Source organism: Eriocheir sinensis, chromosome 9 (genome assembly GCF_024679095.1).
Source record: "Eriocheir sinensis breed Jianghai 21 chromosome 9, ASM2467909v1, whole genome shotgun sequence".
NCBI lineage: Eukaryota > Metazoa > Arthropoda > Malacostraca > Decapoda > Varunidae > Eriocheir > Eriocheir sinensis.
In genome coordinates, this window is record NC_066517.1 from 16,499,581 (window position 1) to 16,508,092 (window position 8,512).

General features: G+C 40.3%; 1 long non-coding RNA gene across 1 annotated transcript; it reads right to left on the reverse strand.

Moving 5' to 3' along the window:
- Positions 1-918: 918 nt before the first annotated feature.
- LOC126996018 (uncharacterized) lies at positions 919-3,140 on the reverse strand. Its single transcript, XR_007750875.1, has 3 exons — positions 2,978-3,140; positions 1,601-1,670; positions 919-1,101 (listed from the first exon to the last, which is right to left on the reverse strand). It is a non-coding gene; the product is annotated as an uncharacterized LOC126996018 (long non-coding RNA).
- Between the last annotated feature and the right edge of the window lie 5,372 nt (positions 3,141-8,512).

The window sequence follows — 8,512 nt, forward strand, 5'->3', positions numbered from 1 at the left end:
CGGTCACCAGTCACCGTACAGGGGGGCATCTTGGCCTGACACCAGGAGTGAGGTCAAGGTGTGAATCTTACCATGGTCGCCGTCCGGCCACCCACTGGATGGACACTAAACGACCACCAGTAGCCGTTCGGTCACACGACTACTCTGCCACCTATGTGGTCGGGAAGCGGTGGGTGTGAATTGCAGCATTTTGGGGTTGCAGGTGGTCGTTAGCAGGTCGTAAAGTCAGTGTGACTATAGCTTTAGGCATACCTGGCAGGGCACTACATGCAATTGATTAACCCTTAGATGGCGGTGGAACTATATATAGACAGTCCAAAATTCAGTCAGTCAGTTTTGTATGGCAGAACTATAACAACACTTCCAGATTGCGGTAGAATCTATATATAGACGATAATTAAAACATCTATTATGCGGGGTAACTACATTTATGCTACGGTCCTAAGGTCGGTAGTGACTGTATATAGACCATTAATTTTGGGGGGAGCTACACTTTAAATACTGCTGCTGTCTAGGGGTAACTGAAGTATTTCATGCATGGTGCCACAAGTTTTGCATGCAAAAGCTAACATCAAGTGTGCCTGATCATGTATGTAAGATTTATTTGAATTGGTGATGTTTACTTTAGATTGGGATTGAAGAAAGCAAGAGAAATGCATTGTGATCAATACTATTAAAACATATGTAATCTATTTAATGCTATTAAAACATCTGTCATCTATTTAAAGCTATTAAAACAATTGTATCTATTCACTGTTTCTGTAAAGAGGCAAATGCAGCTACTACATGTGATGGATTTAACATTACAGTTACAACAACACTGTGTCTTAAAAAGGTTGTGGGGGAACTGACAGTCTGAAGTAAATGCTACACAGTTGTTGGAAAATGTGAGCATGAAAGAGAGAGAGAACAACTTGCTTTTATTCCCAGGTAAGGATAGTCTCTTGGGAAGTAGCACTGGAATAAGAAGTAACCCCCTTCATATGGTGTTCCTTTGGGGCCCGGAACATTCGCCAGGATGGAGTTATTCATCATGTCAAGCTCTCCCAAGTAATACTTTGCCTTACCACTCTCTACGTCTTCCTTGTGCGCGTTAATCTCCTGTCAGTGGAGAAAAAATTATATTAGGGTTTGATAATTTTTTGGGAGTGTAACTATTTTTCAATCATTCAACATGTACATAGTACCTTGTAATTGTTGTTATTCATCAGTCCCTATGCAACCTGCTGTGTCTTAATATTACACCCTGACTGCAGTGTTCCCCGTTCATTAACCAAAACCTTGTGTAAATCTTATAAATCTTTCCATCTACCACCTTCATCTTCCTGTTCCTCATGGGAGCTCCAGCCACACAGTTACAGGTGAATCCCAATAATAACAAGGTATACTTTGTTGAATAACTAGAAAGTAGTTGAAGCAAAAACATATTCTTAATTCCATACATTAACAGTGTCCAAATTTTTATACTGTTCATTAAATTTCTTCTACGATTTGTCCAATTTGATCTGTTCCAAGAGCTGTTCATTATATCAAAGTTCTTTTAATTTGAGTGTTTTTACGATTGCAAAGAATGATCAAAACAATCTCACTTTTTGCTTACCTTGTGTATGTATACCATCATTTTCCTCAGTGTAACTTGGAACTACAGGCAAGTAATCAGCCTCTGTATCCTGCAATAACATGAACACATTAAGAAAAGCCAGGTGCATGTGCTCTGTCAAGATGGGATGGAGAAAGTAATGTGTATGGATATACTGGTATGGGTGTAACAGCAAGGTTTGTGGACTGTAGGGTGCCTTATAATGGGTGAGGGGTGGTGCATATTCGAGATGGTTTGGCCATTTGATAAAAGTTAACGAGGATGACTTTGTGAAGAGATAGGGTCATGTTATAAGAAATTTTGTTGTCCAAAAACACCTATTTGGCAAGGCTTTTGTAGGAGTTGTGGGCATTTCCAGGAGTAGTTTCATGACCCTGGTGGTAGTTTGGCCCTTCTGTACTGTGAACCTAAAGAAACATTCATTAGAACCCGACTGACCCCCTCTTTGACCTTTAGAAATAGCTGATGTGAGAAGTGAAAGTGTCTTATAATATCAATCTGAGCGAGAGCTAGATTACGGGGAATGGTATCAAGGGGAGACTAACAGTAAAATGGATTGATAGAATAGAATGGATGATATTTGGAGAGACCATAAATAGCTACCTATATAGCACTAGCCAAAGCCAGTGGTATAGAATGGTGAGGTAAGAGACTATTGGAGGAAGAGGTTAGGGTATTACTCCAGAATAACACCCAACTCACTCCAGTGATTGGTAATATTTATTATGATAGATGTTAACATGTTAATCACCACTCTAAAAATGTTTCAGTCATAAATTATTTGTTTCTGAGGTTTGAACAATTAATTAAAAGGCGATGTTACTATTTTTGCAGCGTCAAGTGAATATTTCAAAGGCAACGGATTACTATTAGTTGGGCTACAGTTGGGTTAGGTTAGTTTATGAAAGCGAGGTAGCTATGGGCAGTCTGTCACACACACACACACACACACACACACACACACACACACACACACACACACACTTTCCATTTCTTTGCCACACCCTAAAACCACACAGCCCTAGCTATACACTTAGTATTAAAAGACAGAGCAGGGTAAAAAGAAATTATAGAAATACAAGGAAAAATATGGTCAGTAAGTTTCTACACACACAAACACACATATACACATTCTGTCCACTTCTCTACCACAAAACCACGCCAACAAAAGCCTACAGATACAGTAGAAAGACCAGTAGGGTTAAAATAAAGACAGAAGTAAAGTCCAGTAACAGAATGCCCAGGCCTCTCAATCTCTCAGTACCTATGTCCAGCTAGGTCTCTCTCTCTCTCTCTCTCTCTCTCTCTCTCTCTCTTCATTAATTTGCCACGGCCATTAATATCATCACACACACACACACACACACACACACTTACCACCACAGTCTGAAGGCACAAGAGGATAAGGGAGAAATGTGGAAGGTGATGCTGTCTACGTATTGACGAGGTCGCACGAATTTTAGGCAAGAAACGTTTGTTGCCTCACCGCCCGTCACCGGAGCCCCGCCCACCTCGCTACGTTTTCACCTATAACCATTTTAACATCTGTCTCCTGCCATTAATTCGCTTTTAGACTCTTTTTTGGGGCTAAATATGAGCTTCACGTTTTATGTTATGTTTTTTCTTGAGTGATTTGAGTTGGGTTGATTTGTGTATGCCTTGATTTTGCTATAAGAACGTATACGAAACTGTTATGTGGTGTAAGTGTGTATATGCTTCTATCTCTGTTATCTCTTCTTTTATCTTATCTTTTTCTTAATAATGCCGGTGTTAATTGACGTGTGTGTGTGTGTGTGTGTGTGTGTGTGTGCTCTTCTCTAAATTTTCTAAATATTAATGTTATTTTAATTAATTAGTATTTGTGGTTTAATTGGTTATCCCTCCTTAGAGCACAGTTAAGGTGAAAGAATGTCTACCTAGCTAGGTTTGACAAGAGTAGCATACGTACGTCTACCTTGTAGCTTGGCTATTAACTGGTTACGTTACTTATAGTAAATTCTATCTAACATAATCCCAGCCTAGGTCATGACATAATTTTTTTTGCATCTATATAGAAATAAGACGCGCCCATGGGCTTCTGGTGAGTGTTGAGTCGATTCGTAATATCAAAATCGTGGAAAATTACTTCCTATTGAAGATTCACAATTAAAGACCTAATACGAAACTTAACCCGGGATAATATTGGCATTCTTTATATTTTTGCGTTTGTATAATGCTTTCGTCACCATTCCGGATATATATATATATATATATATATATATATATATATATATATATATATATATATATATATATATATATATATATATATATATATATATATATATATATATATATATATATATATATACACGTTTTTTTTTTGTTTATCTTTTGACCGTGATTACGTTTGCTAAGCTGGAATAAACAAACCTAAACGATAATTACCCTGTCTAGCTTTTTCCTGTTACTTTTGTTTATTCACGTGACTGACGACGCTGAAGCATCCAACCTAATTTTCAGTCCAATTATATTACACACACACACACACACATTGTTGAAGGCATACGATATTAAAGGCTATTGTAATTTCTGCTTTATTTTCCTACGTTGTACGGTTTCTGTACAATTTACCGACACGAGCAACCAATCCGCCAAGCTGAGATAGTAATCCGCTTAGCATATATTGGCTCTGCCCACCTTCCCTCACGTGATCCACTGACATAACCCTGGAACATTAGATTTAGAAGACGGCACGGTTATGGTAACCAGTCCCTGGCCTTGTAGGCCTACATAATCTGTATTAAGCCAGTACGTCCTGTGTTGCAAAATGATAACTATAATAAATTGAGCCAATACCGGCAGTCATTTTAATTTTCAACATTCTGGCTCAGTTAATTGTAAGTAAAGATAAGAAAACCGATACTGGCCGGCACTGACCCATGTATACAATGTTTGCCGAGACGTAGTAGTGTGGCGAGATGTATAGTGAGGTGTGAAATCTCAGAGAGAGATTTACATAGATAGATTTACATAGAAAATCAGACCACACAGACCCCATGGTCCAGACTTGGTGGTCTGTCCTTAAACCTAAGTGATTTTACATTAATCAAAAGACTCCAAAACGTTGCACTTCTACTCTAGTTGATATTAAGTTGAAGGAAGTGACGGTCGAGCTTATTTTTGAAGGAGTCAATCGTGTTACACTGGACCACTGATGGTGGGAGCTTATTCCATTCTCGCACTACAACGTTGGTGAAGAAAAATTTGGTGCAGTCTGAATTTACTTGTCTACATCTGAGTTTTACGCCATTGTTCCTCGTGCGCAAAGTGTCATCGATCATAAACAATGTTGATCTGTCTACATTCCTGAAACCATTAAGTATTTTAAAACATTCGATCAATTTTCCTCGGAGGCGACGTTTCTCAAGAGAGAACATGTTAAGGGTAGAAAGCCTTTCTTCGTAGGATTTGTTGCGCAAGGAAGGGATAATTTTCGTTGCCGACGCTGAACACCTTCTAATTTAGCAATATCCTTTGCATGGTGGGGAGACCAAACTGTACCGCATATTCCAAGTGGGGTCTGACTAAACTGTTGTAGAGGAGTATTACATCTTTATTCTTGAATACAAAGTTTCTTTTAATGAAGCCCAACATTCTGTTCGCTTTATTTGCTGCATCGATGCATTGCTGTGAGAATTTGAGGTTTGACGCTATTTTGACCCCCAAGTCCTTGACGCATTGAACGCTTTTGAGTTTAACGCCGCGCATTTCGTAATCAAACTTCTTATTCCTCGTTCCAACTTGAAGGACCTGGCACTTGTCTACGTTAAAGGGCATCTCCCATCTATCCGACCAAGATGAAATTTTGTGCAAATCCTCTTGGAGGCTTTGCCTGTCTTCGTCAGTGAGAACCGAGTTACCAATCTTTGTGTCGTCTGCAAATTTACTTATGCGGTTATTGAGTCCAACATCCACGTCGTTGATGTAAATAATGAAGAGCACTGGGCCAAGAACCGAGCCCTGAGGGACGCCACTAGTGACCGGCGCCCACTCTGAGTTAAATCCGTCAATCACTACTCTTTGTTGTCTGTTGCTCAACCAATTCGCGATCCATTGGTTTACCTGACCGTCAATACCTATTTGCTTTAATTTGTAAAGTAATTTATGATGCGGGACTTTATCAAACGCTTTCTGGAAATCAAGATAGACTACGTCCAGTGATTTGGTTACGTCATAAACAGTGAAGAGGTCGTTATAAAAGGTTAATAGATTTGATAGGCAGGATCTTTTGTTTCGGAAGCCATGTTGTGAGTCCCCAATTAATGAGTGGCTTTCAAGGTAACTCACAATTTTGTCTCTAATTATGCCCTCAAAAACGTTAAGAGGGGGGTCCTCACTGTTTACATTCAGAGTAACATGTGTTGGACCAGAGACACGCCAGTCCAGTCCTCGTCGATAGACTGACTTCGTCGGCTTCGGTTAACAGAGTCGGTCTGTTGGTAGTCGGCACACTCTTCATGGGCCGTCATCCGTCAGAGGCCCATATGGTCCCTCCGCGGAGGGACAAAATCTTTAAACAACAATAACAACAGCAAGATCAACAAAAATAACAGCATGTGATGGAGGTTAATGGACTATGTTGGTAGGACAATGAAACGACCCTTCTCGTACACGCACGATATAATGTGGTCAAACCTGTCAACAATAACATTTACCTTCAGGATCACAAACATAAAACTCAAAACGTCCGTGTCTCTGAGCACCACAACGAGCAGCTAAGCACTTCACTTAACATTTAACGTCCAACACTGTATGTGTATGTCACTTAACATCTTCTAACGTTAACATTTAGCATCCTACATTCTATGTTACTTAACATCTAACGTCCAACATTGTATGAAGGCAACAAACGCAACAACAATACATTATATAATTGGGTAAATAAGCAAAGATATAATCAAACTACGGCAGGCGAATGAACTTACGTATTCGGGTCCTACTGAAACGTCTCCGTCGTTCTGTTCCTCGTGTCCCTCCTTCAGGTGGAGTTCTGCAGGGGCAGACAGCGAAGACGAGAAGACACGTCTTCCCGTCGTCAAACCTTTAGCGATCCCTCCTCTCCTTCAGTCCATATTCTCTCCTGTATGGCGTTTCACTCAGGACACTGAACAAGGGCGCCTTCATACAAGTGTAGGCCAGCGATTTGGTGACCTCTCTGACCGTAATGTCATAACATTCCCGACGATAAATGGTCTTTGCGATAGTACACGGATATCAACGGAGGATAGGCGTCCCTACACCATGAGCGCCACAACCTTCATACTATTTTCCTATTTATCTTATTTACTCCTCACCTATTATTTGTTCCACCAGAACCACCTCCTATTATCCGTTCCGCCTTCTGGCGTTAATAGACTACATAGGTCTTAGGACGATGAGCACCACCTATCAGTAGCATTATGTCATCACATCCACCATCACCACCCCCGCCACCCCCACCGTCACCACCATCACCTCAGCCACCACTCTGCGCTCCATGACAGGCAATCCATCCACCAAGAATAACATGTGAGAGCACTAGCTGTCCCGCTCCGCTGTTGGTGATGGGCTCCGGCAGATTTTCTTTTCACAAGAAAAAAAAGAAAAAAGTAATAATGAGAAAAAGAGGCCGCTAAACATTTCCCCTATTATAAAAAGAGTTCAGAAGAGTGACTAAAAGAGAGATCAATTTCGGGAGAGATGTCTTAATTCATACCTCGATCGGTCCCTATCAAAACGACGCTACCCGGAAAAATAACCTCATCTACAACATCCATCGACCTTCCTCCTTTACACGTTCTTGGCGTTTCGATTATACTCATTAAATGGATTCTTACAAAAAACATGTTTCATCAAAGCTGTGTGTTGTGTCTCTTCCTCCCTTAGATCCCTTACCCTCATCAACTTGGTTTTGTTAATAGAGAGCAGGATTTACTCATTCATTGTACATATGGAAAAGATACAAAAAAATCTCCCCAAAACTCCTTGCTACAGTAGTTTCATATTCACCGGCGTAGTAATGATTCTAAAAGCTTTTGAATCATCTTTATGTAAGTTCAGTTGCCTTTTAACGTATGAAAAAAAAAATCAAACTCGGTGCAATAGTTTTGAATTCACCGGCGAATTGAATGAAAGCTTTCGAATCAGCTATATGGAGAGTTGAATCACACTTTAACATAAATTTCTAGGGTATGGTGGGACCGTGGGAGACAATGAGCCAGGTGATAGTGAGGGTGGTGATGATGGTAAGCTAATGGTGAGGATGGTGATGGTGGTAATGGTAGGAGTGACAAGGCTCGAGGGAGGTGATGGTGAGGATGCGTGGTGATGATGGTAATGGTGAACTGTGGGTAATTAGGAGGCAGGGAGGTAATGGTGAGCATAGCTGGGCGTTATCGCGATAAGTTATCGCGATACTTTATCGCTGATAACAAAATCGGGTTATCGGCCATCCGCTACTAGCTTATTTAAATATATATCGGTATCTTCGTTACTTTTGTAACCAAACTAGCGATAATCGCTACTTTTTTCCGCCTCTCAGGAAAAAAAACGTTGTCTCCCTACTGCGCATGCGTGGCCCGGTGTTGTATGAAAAAACTTCGGGGTATGAAATATCTTCGGTGAAGAGATTTCACACTTAGATCATCAACATTAATACACTAGGTTATTTTTTTATGTTAGACTCAAAAATCAATATATCAAAGAGAAAAATCATTTAACTTTGCCCAAAAAATGATTATTCACTGCCTCAAATTTGATATTCCATATTCGTTTGTGAGCATGCCATGGTATTGAAGGCATCCGGTGTTGTGTTATTTGGTGTCCCATCGTCAAAAGCTGGCGCTTTTGTTTACAAACACATGGTCTCTTTGAACTACGCATGTTCAGACC